The sequence below is a fragment of the Schistocerca piceifrons genome, chromosome 2, assembly GCF_021461385.2.
Source record: "Schistocerca piceifrons isolate TAMUIC-IGC-003096 chromosome 2, iqSchPice1.1, whole genome shotgun sequence".
Classification (NCBI taxonomy): Eukaryota; Metazoa; Arthropoda; class Insecta; order Orthoptera; family Acrididae; genus Schistocerca; species Schistocerca piceifrons.
Genome location: NC_060139.1, coordinates 710,425,941 through 710,442,883, shown reverse-complemented (window position 1 = coordinate 710,442,883; position 16,943 = coordinate 710,425,941).

Sequence of the window (16,943 nt, the reverse complement as noted above, 5' to 3'; positions counted from 1 at the left end):
GTGCTCATGCAAGCGTCTGCCCACTGCAAAATGTGTCAAAGGCTTTAGGGAGACTGTGCAGTGCTTCCTAACAACAAATTACCTCCGATGAGCGTGAAGTCGCAACTGTTTGCATTAGATTCGTTTTAGCAGTTACGAGCGGGCTCATGCGCATGCGCAGTTGAGTCGCGTTTGAGCAGTAGATTCTTCCGCTTGTGGCTACAGGAATGCTACTGTTGGCTGTGTAAGCAGTCACAGCAAGTAGCTAGATGCTACCGGGAAAAAGGGGACGCCAAATTCATATTATTGAGGAAAAAAGCTTGTTTCACAAAGCGCCTAGCATCCAGCGCACGTTTGTCTATCGATTATTCATATGAAACGCTTCCCTGTTGGTTTTTGAACATTTTAAGTTGACTTCTGAATGAATCATAAGGTGATTTTTGAATGCATGCATGGTGTACGTGATGTCGCTGTCAGGAGAATCCTCGTCGCATCTGGAAATAAACTTTCCGCAGACGAAAGGTGACGGAGCTATACGAGCTGAGCGGAGTAAAGCCGAACGGATGAATGCCAATCGCTGTCTGATTATGTGGTTGATTGGGTTTACGAATGATCAGCGTTGTTATAATTACTAGCGAAATCCATAGATTCAGACTACCAGAATGGAAATAAACGACTGACAGGAATAACAGGTGAGAAAGATGAATTTTTGACAGACAATTTTTGACCAGATCGCTACACAAGTAAGGACCAGAAGTACAGTCCCCAGCTAGCAGCCGCTTAAGTTCTATTCTGGAAATAACGCGAAAAACGTGTTGTACGAATGCGTAATAACGCCTAACCGGAAAATAATCGCGGGATAACTAAACCTGTGATTCCGGTAGGGTTAGTGAAGTTAATCGCCGAACAAATTTTGACAAGGGAGGCGATGACAAGATTGTTTGTTAGAACGAGGAAGGAGAAGAAACGGGGACATAACACAAATTATGGAAGAATAAGACGATTCAAAATTTATATAAAAATTTCGTAATACTACTTTTCGATCTCATGCTTGAGAAACTGGTGCGTATTAATGAAATATGAAACTGTTTCATAACATAAAGCTTTTTGCTTGTAATAGGCCTAATAGGCATTTGATATTGGTACTTTGTGAATTATATTCTCTCGTGTTATAAAAATGGCCATTTGTGCCAAAACAGTCTAGTTTATTTGGTGTGTGTTACAAAATTGCTGCCATATTAGAAAGGCCTATTTTGTTTTATCGAGCAGACAGTGACAAAATAGGCGTAATCAGATCCAGAAACCAAACCAGTGTTGAGTATTATTCGTGTTAACAGCTTTTTCAGCATTAGATAACGACATTTCGATTTTTCATGTAGCAAAACGTTTTACGAACTTTGATGAGGTAATAGGTTCTTTCGCAGAAAGGAAAGCACGCCATGTAAAGCTGTAGCAAGATTAGAGAGAAAAAAATGCTAGGAGCTAAGGATTGAAGAAATGTGTAATTTCTTGCTTATCTCTTGTCTTTATTGGTTTTATATATCCTATATTTAATTTTAAGTCCCACAAAACAGCAAGTTATTAGCTAATAGGCAATAAAGAGTTCAAATTTTATGAAAAGTTCTTGTTCTCCCGATTACAAATAATCCCATCCGCTATTAATTGCGAAATTTTATTTAAGAGGGGCAGACTGTCAAACCGGCCGACTGGGAGCAGGAGAGGCACCACAGGACGTTTCAATTTCCACTGTCCTGAATGCAGTTTGATAGCATCCATTACAAAATATACACGTTTCAATTCCACAGAGCGAAATACAGTGACGTGCGGTAGAAGAATGCTTTATGAAGAGGCGTGACACTGCACTTTGGCATTCTTAAGACCAAATAATATGCTTTACATTTCCTCTTACACACGTTTTATGTTTTACACTTTTCAGAATGATGTGCGCTACAAATGAACATGTTTTTGAAAATTCGATTTTTTTTAGTATTGACCCGGTTCGCAAGTATCGTAGATCCAGGGCTGAAGCGCAGAGCAGTCTGAGTTATAGTGGGTAGTCTCCACGTGGCCCGTGTTTACATTTAGTGATTTTGCTGTTTCCCCTTCGTTTACTCTTGCGTCAAATGAAAACAAAATGGATATCTGTGCAAAATGGATATCTGTGACCGGGAGGTATCAAGTGAATTAAAATACATTCACATAATTACGGAAGGCTAAAATATGTCATTAGTTTCAGATTTTATTTTATTTCCACCTTTCTGACAGTCTAGCATTAATCGCCTTGTGGAACAATGAACTTATTTTTGTGTTTGCTAAAGAAATTTTACTTTTATTAACCTTTTTCGCAGAGGCAGTCAATGTATTTGAAACGAAATGTTTAATTCCACAGTACTGGCTAGTTTCAACTGTTCGCTGCATTTCAAGTGCACGTTTTCATTTTCTAGCACGAATGGCATTATGCCATAATAAAGAACCAAACATGATATAATACAGTACTGGCGCTTGAAGAAAATTTATATTGCGGAAAACACACTGAAAAGCTTAATATGAGGTCGAGATCTACTTCATTGGGAATCTGGACATACGAATGTGCACTTTAAGTATGCACTTTAAATGTGGACATTTTAATATGGTTCACGAAATTCCGATGCTCTTGGAGTATCCTCTGATGTCTTGTTTCTTTTATGACATAATGTATGATCTTTCAAAGTTTTACACGTACATATATACGGGCTTCCTACATCATGATTGCTGCGCAAGCGCGGTGTCGCCTGTTATCTGCGCTCTCTGGCAACTGCTGAAAAGAACCTATTTCTAACAGGTCGCGCGAAAATATTGGGAATAGTGTTTTGAAAAGCGTTGCTTTCGAAATAAATATCCTTTTACGTAAGTTGAACTATGTGCAAGAATGAACCATGAATTTATTAAATCACACAGCGTTTGACTCTCATTTAAAAATCAACTCTTTGATGACGAGCCATTTAGAAGAATTTCGAACCCTGAAGATCAGACATTTTTTCATTATTAAAAATTTTGCTGGCACATTTGCGTGATACCGGTATATCTTAAAGTGTAACACGCGCGAAAAAGATCAACACTATATGCGAAAGCTTAGCTTCTCTTGCAGCTTATTAACCTTAGAGACAGCATTATATGTGAAAGATTTTCTTTTCTTGTAGCAACACTATGTATGTTAATTTAAACTATTAACTTTCCGAGTTTGCGTGTTCGTCTACTTAACAGTGATGTTGCTGTTGGCTGAATACATCACGTGTCCTATGCTCTGAATATCCGCTGTCATCGGCTGGCGAGATCAAGTGACATGAGCTATGACTGGCTTACAAAAGCGCGTCGCAATCTCGATTTCACTGATTCGGAAAGTAACATGCGGTGTTTGGTGGAATTCCAATTTATTCTTTCGTAATACGAAAGTACGCAGCGTACATGTTGCTGCACATCAAAGATATTTCCAAAACGTGTCTTTTTCCCTGAGTTTCGTTTTCTAGAGTGCCGGGAAGTTCTACGCCCGTGTGTAAAACCACAACCACTGAAATGATTGATAGGGAAAATATACTGCCACTTAACACGGAAGAAGCGTGTTTTCACCAGAGAGAGTGTATTTTTAACCGGGAAATCCGGAAAAAATCCGGGAATTTTTTTTCCTTGTCCGCGTATAGTGTCACATTAATAGATGAGATAGATAGACAAGATCCAACATATAGCAGCACACGCGCGACCATTCAGTTGGCGAGAGACCGTTATGATGGTGGAAGACAAACTGCAATGGTATGAGGTGTGCATCATGGGGATGTTGACAGTAGAAAATCAGACAGAAAATATTTGGGGAAGAGATGGGCAACTACTTCCCTCCAATTACATCTTACGAAGTTACTACAAAGAGAAAATTCGGGAAATTAGACGTAAGGCGGAAGTCTACCGTTTTAGAGGGTAAACACGTTATTTCAGCCCTGTTTCTCTGTATAAATGTTATTTAGTACACATAACACACTGAGCAATGCATGCTTGTTACCAGTGTAAACGAGGTAAGTTACTGCAAAGTGTAGTTTTGGTGAGAGAATAGATACTGTTAATGATGACCGTACTGTCTTTGAAACAATGGCACACAGACTCTAGCTGTTCGTGTATGTTTGCCGAATTTCACACGCACCAGTTTATGAGCTAAAAAAGCATCAGACGTGAGCTGAGCGCCCCCCCCCCACCCCTTCCCACCTACCTCACCGCCCCTCTGCCCCCCTCCCCCCCTACCACTAGACTGAAGATTCGGAAGATTGAATTTTTATAAAGACTTTTTGTGGCCGAGAGAAACTGTGTGATACTCTGTGCTGGAGAACATCAAGTGTGACGCTGCGTTGGACTATGGAAGAAAGAAATATGTGCTCCGTCTGGCGCTGGTAGCGGGGTGGTCAGGAGGTAAGGCAGACTTTGCGCTGGCGCGCTCTCCCTGCTGTAACTCGTTTCGTGACCGGGAGCACCGCACAAGAAGGCGTGACTGGTTGGCTGGCTGTTCTTTCGGTCGGCCGTTCTGTGTCCGCACACTGTAGTGACACATTTTGAAGTGTAGTAATGCTCGCTGAGACATTTTTAAATGACGAGAATGTACTTTCTTGGGTAGTCAAAACGTGCAATGTGTTACATTGCGCCACAATATTCTGAGATGTTTTAAGGAAATAGATCGTGTGATGTATAAATCTTAGACAAGGTATCTCACCAGGATATTTTACAATTTTTTTGATTACGTGCCTCAATCCGTGAAAACGGAACCCATATAGGATCACTTTGTTGTCCCTGTGTCTGTCTGTCTGTCTGTCCAACTGTTACAAACTCTTTTTCTTAAGAACGAGTAGATATATCTAGTTCAAATTTATGTCACACACTCTAAGTGTAAAACTTTTGAGCTTCAGAGTCACTTCAGTCAAAAGATATGGCCTTTTAAAATCGCATATTTTGATACTCGGAAGTTCAGTCATCAGAACCAGTAGGGAGGCTCCCCTTTGTCTTCAGACCACGAAATTTAGCAAGAAACAAGGGTTCACAGCGCATGTACAGGAAAAAGTTCGAAAATTGCACGAAAAATTTATATTTGTCATTTTCTATCGGTCTGTCTGTATGTCTTTAAAGACCCCTTTTTCTCTAGAAGAAGTTGGCGTATCAACTTCAAATTTATGGCACATACTGAAGTCTATTGTCCCTTGACGGTGGAAAAATTTTAATCTTCTAAGTCTATGTAATCAAAAGAGCCGGTCATTTACGTCACATATTTTGACACTCGCAAACTCGCTCACCAAACCTATACCGTACTTGCCGTTCAAGTGTAACGAATTTCGGAAGGAAGCACGATTTCACAGGAAAAAAGTGAAGTAAAAAGTCTGAAAACTGTTAAACTGTAATTATATCACATAAATATTTCTTTTGCCATTTGAATGTTCGTTGTATTCATCTTCTGTCAAAAGCACAATAATCTAACATTACTTCATGGAAACATAAAATGTTAGTTGCTTTAGTAAGTAAATTAAAAATGTTTTATTAAATCTCCTCTTTCTAAATATATAAACCAAAGTCCCCTGTTCGCTTCTTTTGTACTGTATGTCCAGGTTAATCTGAGGAACTATTGTAGAGATTTTGATACGTTGTTGTAATTTCTGGGACCAGTTTCTTGCTAGGATCGATATAGGTAACAGGCAAAAATGGTTGACATTCTCAATTTTATATATATATATATATATAAGTTTGTATGGAAACTTTTGTCCTCGAGTCTTAAACAAACTTGGTCAGTTTTTGCACTTAGGACAGCATTGTTCATATATTGTGTGGCCAGTAGTGAGTTTTTAATGTATAACTACTACAGACATGCCAGTGAGGAGTTCAAACACGTTCCTAAATGTTTTGGCTAAATAAATAGACCATTCAATAGGTATGCTGGGACAACTATTGTGGACTGGGGCGTAGTTTACACATCTGACGTCATAGGCAACAAAATTTTATTGTTTTTTATTTAATTTTATAGTAACATCGTGGTTCTGCTAGCGCGGGCCACCATGTTTTATCATAAATTATAAACTGAGCGCTAAAAATATCTGTGATAAGGATAATAAATTACAGCAATCAGGAAAAGGAGCTTGGAAAACATCTGGCAAGCGTCAATTGTCTTGAGATAAGGATAGTAACAGTACTATAATAAATATCTTCAACAAGGATGCTAAATTACAGTGATTAGAAAATGGGCAGTCTTAACTGATAACAAATTATAGCGATTAGGATTCCAAAAAATCTGGCAATCAGGCAGGCTGTCCTAACTTTCCCAACCAATAGGATAACGTCCCTTTGCATTTCCCTCCATTTTGCATCGCCTAGTTAGTCTATAGAAGTGGGAGAGGGGGAAAGTGAGAGGAGAGGACGGGAAGTGGAGTGTGAAATGGAGGAATGTGGCAAGAATGCAGATTGTTCAAGGCACGATCATTCTGTACTCCAGATTCTTGTTCAGGGGAGGAAACGGGGCAGGCAAATGCCCCCTCTTGCCACCCACTGTGCACACCTGTGTCCGTATGCAAAGGCAGGTTACCCATACAGCGTACGCTGCCAGCAATATGCAGCTTCGCGTACCGCTGTGGGATTTCTATCTTTTATGGGGAAAATTAATCAGTACCACTTCGAAACTAAATACAATAACGCCGTTTAGGGCTATGTATACTTAAATGTGCAGTATTTTTAAAGCACTGGAAATGATAGAAGACTGACATAAAAATGTATGTCTTTTCTAACGTTTGAAGTATATTTTCCGTTTAATTATGTCACAAGGTCACATGTTGCGTATCACACACAAGCACTAGATATTTATTTACATTACTACGAACTTTTGAGAAAATACAGGGTGATTCATAAAGAATACCACAACTTTAAAAATGTGTATTTAATGAAAGAAACATAATATAACCTTCTGTTGTACATCATTACAAAGAGTATTTAAAAAGGTTTTTTTTCACTCAAAAACAGGTTCAGAGATGTTCAATATGGCCCCCTCCAGACACTCGAGCAATATCAACCCGATACCCCAACTCGTTCCACGCTCTCTGTAGCATATCAGGCGTAACAGTTTGGGTAGCTGCTGTTATTTCTCGTTTCAAATCATCAATGGTGGCTGGGAGAGGTGGCCGAAACACCATATCCTTAACATACCCCCATAAGAAAAAATCGCAGGGGGTAAGATCAGGGCTTCTTGGGGGCCAGTGATGAAGTGCTCTGTCACGGGCTGCCTGGCGGCCGATCCATCGCCTCGGGTAGTTGACGTTCAGGTAGTTACGGACAGATAAGTGCCAATGTGGTGGCGCTCGTAGGACTCTCCATACAGTTGATTGTGGAATTTGCAGCTCTCTGCTAGCTCTGCGAGTCGATTTTCCTGGGTTGCGAACAAATGCTTGCTGGATGCGTGCTACATTTTCATCACTCGTTCTCGGCCGTCCAGAACTTTTCCCTTTGCACAAACACCCATTCTCTGTAAACTGTTTATACCAACGTTTAATACACCACCTATCAGGAGGTTTAACACCATACTTCGTTCGAAATGCACGCTGAACAACTGTCGTCGATTCACTTCTGCCGCACTCAATAACACAAAAAGCTTTCTGTTGAGCGGTCGCCATCTTAGCATCAACTGACGTTGACGCCTAGTCAACAGCGCCTCAAGCGAACGAATGTACAACTAAATGAAACTTTATAGCTCCTTTAATTCGCCGACAGATAGTGCTTAGCTCTGCCTTTTGTCGTTGCAGAGTTTTAAATTCCTAAAGTTGTGGTATTCTTTTTGAATCACCCTGTATTATTGATAGGGTGTAATTGTTTTACATGGTTAGCAAAGCGCGTAAAAAAATCGTTTCTCAACGTGGGCCACTCAGCGAAGTAGTCGGACAGCTTCATTATTCTAGCCTGGCAGATATTCATTAAGGACAATCGTATTCTACCCGAGTAATGTCGCGCTTGCTACTTTTTATATTCCTTTCACTAATTTAGGAGTCAGGCACTGGATTTCTTTACAGTATGTGTAACATATTTCAACTCACGTCTCTAAGGTTTTCAGATTAATTTAGCGTATTCTCTTTCAGAGACGACAGTATGTATGTCTTCGCCAACCTTAGCGTTAGGTTTCCAGCTTTCACAATGAACCCAACCGGTATGTCGTGACCTTTTATTATCCGGTATAGTCCTATAGAATTTGGAAATTTTATTAATTTGTAATACTACGTTTTTACTATATCCAACCAGTAATTTCCACTTTATGGTAACACGAGCCATGGAAAAAGTTTGGAACAGTGGTTACTTTGCTCTTCCTACTCAATGAAGACATGAGTAAAGTCATGCTGGTCGCTTGTTAAGTTTTAACGTACACAAGGTCTTGATAAACAGCGGTTAAAATATCGTGTTTCAGTTTCGTAATAAAGAGGCTTATAATTTATAAACTGTGGTTTTCTGTGCTATGTGAATGGAGTTAATAAATCAGTTGTGACGCGTAGTTTTAGCGTCTTGAATAATGTTGATTAAGCTGCTCAGTTAATTGTTCCAAAATAAAGGTTCATAGCATCTGTAAGTCATTGAATTAGTCATTGCCGGCCGCTGTGGCCGAGCTGGTCTAGGCGCTTCATTCCGGAACCGTGCTGCTGCTACGGTTGCAGGTTCGAATCCTGCCTCGGGCATGGATGTGTGTGATGTCCTTAGGTTAGTTAGGTTTAAGTAGTTCTAAGTCTAGGGGACTGATGACCTCAGATGTTGAGTCCCATAGTGCTTAGAGCCATTTGAACCATTTGAATTAGTCATTATCTTCATATATTTCGTATAAGTAAAAGAATAATTGAAGAAGAGGGCTCATTATTATATAGTTCCATTCAATTCGCCGGTGTTCTCAGAAATCCTACATCGACTGCTATCACTTGATCCACTCCAAAACCCATTTTTTGAAAAGCCTTCTGAAGCAACTGATGTACTTGAATCGAGATCAAAATGCCTCGATTTTTATCAATAGTTTCACTTGCAAGGCGATGTTTTAATGAATATGGATATATTATAATACCCATAAAGTTGCAACGAAAACTCTTTCAATACTTCTCCTGACTACATTAAATATCAGTTTCTTAATCTTCTAGCCAAATGAACATTTACATCTCGATATCGTTCTGAATGAGTTCTCCTTTGGCATGTTTCTTGTGAATTTGTATCTCTGTAATTTTAGCTCTTCCACTCCCATTTCAACCTGCATCAGTATTGTATTACAAACACGATCTTCGTGCGAAAAGAACGGCAGTTTGTAAGGGAGTCCCAATATCATATGGATGAAGTGAATTAGTTGAATAACTGGCCATAAGAAAAACTTAAAATTACATGAATCTTAAGTTCATTCGTAAGAAACGTGATAATTCTTACGTAGGGTTTGTTTGACGCTATGGGAATGCCGTCACTGCCCACAAGAATAAAATCAACGGCCTCAGCTGAAGTGTGGCACTTGCACAGCAGCAGCAGCAGTTGTGAGTATGGTTTTAGTACGCTGTCGACCAGTGTAGTCGACATACTCTGTTTCAAAACAAATGTGTATGTTTTCAAGATGGCGCTGTATTCCTTTTGCCAGAGGAAAGGTGGTAATACCGAGACAGCGAGATATTTCAGTGCATAGGACTCGTTTTGCTGTACTGAACAATAATATGCAAACATTGCTCGAAGATGTTGTGTGTTATTTATAAATTTAAGATCACGTCAGATATATAGCGGTCTCTTGGACCTGCAACCCTGAACAGCACACGACCACAAGGTATTAATGGGCATAAAAATGGCATATGTCGACCCATACCACTTATGACGGCTTGAACTCTGCTAGCGAGACTTTCAGTGATGTCTGAACGTCTGTGGAGAAACTGCAGCACATTATTCCTCAAGAGCCAAAACCACAGTAGGTAAAGATGCTGGTCAGTGGGGTCTGGAGTAAAGTCTGTGTTCTAACTCATCCAAAAGGTTTCCCATTGGGTTAAGATCTGAACTCTGAGCGGGCGGGTCAATTTCAGGAATGTTATTGTCCACAAATCATTACCTTTACGACAGGATGCATTGTCCTGCTGATACAATCACAATCTCCCAACTGTTCCTCTACAGTACGCGGTACACATTGCTGTAAAACGTGTTCTCATCTGCATCTACATCTACGTGATTACTCTGCTATTCACAATAAAGTGCCTGGCAGAGGGTTCAATGTACCACCTTCAAGCTGTCTCTCTACCGTTCCACTCTCGAACGGTACGCTGGAGAAACGAACACTTAAATTTTTCTTGGCGAGCCCTGATTTCTCTTATTCTGTCGTGATTATCATTTCTCCCTATGTAGGTGGGTGCCAACAGAATGTTTTCGCAATCGGAGGAGAAAACTGGTGATTGAAATTTCATGAGAAAATCCCGTTGCAACAAAAACCGCCTTTGTTTTAATGTTTACCAATCCAGTTCACGTATCATGTCTGTGGCACTATCTCCCCTATTTCGCGATAATACAAAACGAGCTGCCCTTTTTTGTACTTTTTCGATGTCATCCGTCAGTCCCACATGATGCGGATCCCACCCCGCATAGCAATACTCCAGAATAGGGCGTACAAGCGTGGTGTAAGCAGTCTCAATAGACCTGTTGCACCTTCTAAGCGTTCTGCTAATGAATGGCAGTCTTTGGTTTGCCCTACCCACAACATTATCTATGTGATCGTTCCAATTCAGGTTATTTCTAATTGTACTCCCAAAGTTGAATTTACAGCCTTCATATTTGTGTGACTTATCGCGTAAGCGAAATGTAGCAGATTTCTTTTAGTACTCATGTGAATAACTTCAATTTCTCTTTATTCAGGGTCAATCGCCACTTTTCGGGCCATACAGATATCCTATCTAAATCATTTTGCAAATCATTTTCGTTATCTAATGACTTTACAAGACGATAAAGGACAGAATCACCTGTAAACCATCTAAGACGGCTATTAAGATTGGCTCCTATATCGTTAATATACATCAGGAACAATAGAGGGCCTGTAACACTTCCTTGGGGAACGCCGCATATTACTTCTGTTTTACTCGATGACTTTCCGTCTATTACTACGAACTACCTTTCTGACAGGAAATCACGAATCCAGTCGCACAACTGAGGCGATATTCCATAGGCACGCAGTGTGGTTAGAAGACGCTTGTGAGAAACGGTGCCGAAGGCCTTCTGGAAATCTAAAAATGTGGAGTCAGTTTGTCATCCCCAGTCGATAGCACTCATTACTTCATGAGTATAAAGATCTCGTTGTGTTTCGCAATTACGATATTTTCTGAATCCGTACTATGTGTTACTAAACCATTTTGTCTAGGATTATTTGTTGCTAAGAGGTCAAGCATGTTTTCGCAACCACGTACGCTCTGAGTGGGCTCATGAACTAATTGTTCCAAATAATTTTCTGAGAAAATATTCAGTACAATTTCGGATGACGTTTTATGACTGCCGACGGCTTTAAACGTACAATTTTTCCAGCATATCGAGGGTAGATTGGAGTCACCATCGATTACAACTGTATGAGTGGGGTACCTATTTGAAATGAGACTCAAGCCTTCTTTAAACTGTTCAGCAACTATATCTTCTGGGGCGTGGGATCAGTAAAACGATCCAATTAATAGTTTAGTCCGATATTCAAGTGTAGCGTCTACCCACACTATTTCGCAGGAACTATCTACTTCAGTGTAACTTCAAGGCAAACTTCTGACAGCAATAAATACTCCAACACTAGCTGCATTTAATCTATCCTGTTTGATCGTTTGAAAAAATTTCGGCTGAACTTATTTCCGGCTTCAGCCAGCTTTCTGTACCTATAACTATCTGAACTTCAGTGCTTTCTATTAGGAATTGGAGCTATCTTCCTTTCCCTAGACAGCTATGACAATTTACAACTACAATACCGATCGTTTCTACAACTAACTTACTATGTTTTACCTGCGCACTTTTAGACGGACGCCCTTTCTGTGGTTCTCTGAGATCCTCTAACCTAAAAACCCGCCCACTCACTTCCACACAGTCCCTGCTACCTGTGTAGCCACTTCCTGTGTGTAGTGGACTACTGACCTAATAAGCGGAACCCGGAAACCCACCAAGGAATCTGCAGCCTAAATGGTCATAGAACCACGTGAGCCTCTGATTCAGACCCTCCATTCGGCTCTGCACCAAAGAACCGCAGTCGTTTCTGTCGACAAAGCTGCAGATGGTGAGCTCCGCCTGAATCTCGCAAGCAAGACTGGCAGTCTTTACCATTTACACTAGCCGCCCGAAACCAGAGAGAATCTCCTCCAGTGCAAAGCGACACACGTCATTGGTACCGTTATGAGCCACCACTTGCAGCTGGCTGCACCCTGTACCCTTCATGGCATCCGGAAGCAGCCTTTCCACATTCGGAATGACTACCCCTGGTATGCACACAGAGTGCATACTGGATTCTTTCCCCTCCTTGGCAGCCATGTTCCTAAGGGGTCTCATTACGTGCCTAACGTTGGAGCTCCTGACAACCCTCTGTGAATGCCCAGACCTTGCGGGCCGAGAAGCTTCCTCTGGAACAGGGTGACGACTGCATCTGGCTCAGAGACATCGTCAGCTACAGACAACGCCCGAAACCTATTCGTCAAATGACCCGGGGAGGTCCTACGATCAGACCCTCAGAAAGATTTTCATTGTGTGCCAGACTTCTGAATGATCTTCAACTCGACCGCAGGTGAGGGGTCAACCTCAGTGCAGGCAATACCCCGGATGGCCACAGCAGTGGACTGATTGGGCGACACATGGGACGTGCTCGACCTCCCTCGCATCCTCTCGTCCGACCCCACACAGTGATGCTCCTTGGCAGTAGCCTCAAGCTGTGTGACGGAAGCCAACGCAGCCTGGAGCTGTGACCGAAGGGTCACCAACTCAGCTCCTATCTGTATACAGCAATCACAGTTCGTATGCTTCTGCATTTAGCATTTTCTTAAGCGCAATGTGAGGACCACATCCTGACCACGAAAAACATAGCCATATTTTAAGACCATCTTCACCTTATTGTTAGCACTACACTTGTCGTCAGGTATGATTTTCCAACATTCACCAAATTCTTGTACTTCCTTCGAATTGCCACATGATATATCGTGATTCATCACTCAAAATCACACGTTTCCAAATGCCCACCGTCCTGTGGCGCCGATCTTTACAACACTCCAAGAAACGCTTAGCACTGACCACTGAAATGTGTGGCTTGCATCAAGGTGCTCAACCAGTGTACTCCATTCTTTTTCACTCGCTACGCACAGTCCTTGTTCTAGGTCGACTCCTGGTAAAACTTAGGAACCAAAAAGTGATTCCTTTTGTTGATTTCATAATATTTTCCTGGAGCTATCCTCCGTAATGCTCGCCGGTCACTGTCCATCAGTGGTTGTTCCTTTGCTTCTCGATTCGCAATCACACCACCAAAACTCCAATTGGGCAGTTTTACAAGGGTAGAAACGTCCCTGGTGGATTTGTTGCTCAGATTAAGTTCAATCAGTGGTCCACATCCGAAGTCACTGAAGACTCCTGCCCGACCTATTCTGCTGTTAACTGATTCTCTACAGACAACACAGTAGTTCTCGCCTCCTTTGATATTGACAGGTCCACATCTCGTACCACTGAGTGTTCAGTTCTGCACCACATAGGGATGTCCGCATACTTCTGATCAGATATCCATAGGAGTTGTTTATGTGTCAATCTGCTGGTGAGCGATCGTCTTTTGTAAACCAAAATAAACAATGAACCATAAGTATAACTCAACAACATCCCTGCTGTTCATCAATGCAGCGAGCTCCACACTACCTTAAATTGGCCCTGCCCACACTGAAACGTGAAGATACACTCCAGGACATCACGTACAAACACTTTTGGTCACGAATAAGGCTTTTTAAAAAATTGTATACTTCATATTTCAGTCTGGAAGCTTCTCAGCAAGTGTTAGAGTCCAATTGGCAGTTGCTCGTATGTATGTCGACAGCCGCCATCTCTTATGTGTGCAAACTCCTAAATTGCTTCAAGAAGATTTCGAATAGAGGACATAATTTTTTGAAGAATGTGACAGTGAAAGGTAGGTGGGACGTATCCGTACTGTGTTAGATTTTCAGGAACTGTCCTGAGACAGTTCTGAACGTCTTTGCATTGCATTATGGAGCTAGCGCTCAAGGTTCAAATGGTTCAAATGGCTCTGAGCACTATGGGACTCAACTGCTGAGGTCATTAGTCCCCTAGAACTTAGAACTAGTTAAACCTAACTAACCTAAGGACATCATAAACATCCATGCCCGAGGCAGGATTCGAACCTGCGACCGTAGCGGTCTTGCGGTTCCAGACTGCAGCTAGCGCTCAAGGCACTAAGCTCTGGAACCCTTTCATGCCATTCGAATGATGTACACAGCATGTTTCTAACAAGTTTCTCTGTCTCAGTACCACATCCATGTCAACGGCACACGTCGTTCATCATTCTCAGTTACATGGAAGGTACCGGCAAACCACATCTACTAGAGTTTTAGGGAACGCACATTGTAGCGAAGCCGATTGCCGAATCTGAATGCAATAATTCGCTAAACTAGAAGGGTACCATTTGCTGCATTCTGTTTTAACTGTGATATTTAGTCGATAGTTTTCATGTGGAGTAATATCTGACTCCCAGAATAAAATGTAAGTGAAACGTAAAAGAAGATTCTTTTCATAGTAACTATTTGACAAGCGACAAGTGAATGTTTCTTTTCGTCACTTTTGCTTTTACTTTTCTTTGGAGTCAGTAGATACTTGAATACATTTCTCTCAGTTCCTTTGCTCAATTTACAAACTGAACTAAAATTTTGCTGCCGGAGGTAATACCGTTTTTCCCTGTCTTTATCATATAAACAACATAACGACTTCTGTTTCTTTGCCTTTATTTGCTTATTCCAATGTAGATTAGTTGTTTTAGCATCCACAGTGTCTTTTGCTTTTTCGTCCGCATTCTTGGTTTTGGAAATCTTCAGTCGATTATCGTGTTCCTTTTCTTTGTTCATTTGCGTAGCGATCTGTGTAGCGATACAGGCTGCGATATATTTTTTGATCGACTTCTTGAGCATTTGTCTCATGATAAGAGGGGTTATCTGTGAGAAATAGGAGCCTATATTAAGCTCAGCTCTCAGTAGTTATAGTCGAAGGACATCGTCTCTCGGTCAACATGGTTACCATATCAGCTTCTCGTTTAGCACAACTAATGCATTTCGCATTAGTTCCAAGCCTAATACTTGTAAGTTACCTACATACTGCTTATCGTAATTTATTACTGTTTCCGTTGATGTCGTCAGACGATATTATTATTTCTTGATATCTAGTACTATTGAGGAAATATTTGATCTTTCAACTCAGATGTAAGTTAATGACATAAAATGCTGCCATAAATGGAGACAATGGCGAATGCCTGTGTGCTGCTGCAAGTAGAAAGCAAGCAATTTATATCTGAAGAGTTTTTGAGTGCTTGTATCAAACTGCTTCCTCACATTAGTTCAGCAGTTCAATTTTTTTGTTACTGCGGCATCCTCCTTGAATAACTTTCACAGAGACCACGCAGGTAAACCAATAATACCAAAATTGTTTCATTACGTGACAACGTGAAGTCTCTTACATATAAACGAAGTGTTCCTTATTTGATACAACTGAATACATGTTAATACGTGGAAGCAGGTCCTTGGGCAACCGTATCCACGATACGTTATCCTGTCGGCCTCAGGCAAGAATTGCTGACACACTTGGTCGGTGTCAAACCATGCTAAGCCTATGCTTACAGCAGTGTCCCAATGTTTCTAATTCTCACACTCTAAGACTGAAATGACGAGTTCAGACTCACGACGCTTTCTGAAACACAAATTGGTGAGCTGATCAGCAGTATTATTATCCCATAAAGTGATTCATCAGTATTGTCATTTTATGAATAACAGCTACGAGGAAACGAGGGCTGGAATGAACAAGTTATAACTATTTTCCTTATATCTACAAACAAGTTTTCTGATATTTTTGCTCCTCAGTTATTAAAATTGTGACGTCGCAATATTTTGCGGATCCTAACAGCTTGTCACCTACAGGGGTGCCACTTTTCATGAGCTCTCAAGTGTTCTTCTCACTATGTATCAATATCTCCCACACAGTAGACAGATTTTGATGTTTTATATTTACATTCGATGTAATATACCACTCCAAAGTTTCCATGTATTCGACTATTTCTATTACTCTTCTCTGATTTCACTATTAGCACCTGTCAGTTGCATTACACGATATAAAATCTTAAGTCACTATTGCCATAGATAGACAGATTGGTAGATATATTTGTTGTCCAGTAGATTCGAAGTGAAAAATTACACAAAGATATAAAAGAAGTCGTGAAAACCGAACTATGAGATATGAAAATGAACGGATATGCGAATGTTCTTTCCCCACATTCTAAGAGGGATGGTCTCCAGAGATGTGGAAGAAATAATATACCCCATTTGAAACACATTTTGATTTAAAAATTATTAACAAACTTCGACAAATATTGAAATGCATTTGTACGGAAGCGCGTAAGCTAGTTCTCATGCTGTCATTAAACACTACACAACATTTACGTAATGCTCGTTATTTGATACAATATATTCATCAATTGTCTCTACTGAGAAATTCCTTTACAGAGTGGAAGTGGTTGACCAACAATATATTCTTTAGATTCCTTCATTAATAATTTTTATAATAGCTAGCAAGATGTGCCGCTAAAGCGGAGTTATTCAACGCAGTTTTCCGAAATTCCTTCACCAGGGAAGACGAATGGAATATTCCAGAATTTGAAACACGAACAGCTGCTAGCATGAGTTCCTTAGAAGTAGACACCTTAGGGGTTGCGAAGCAACTCGAATCGCTTGATA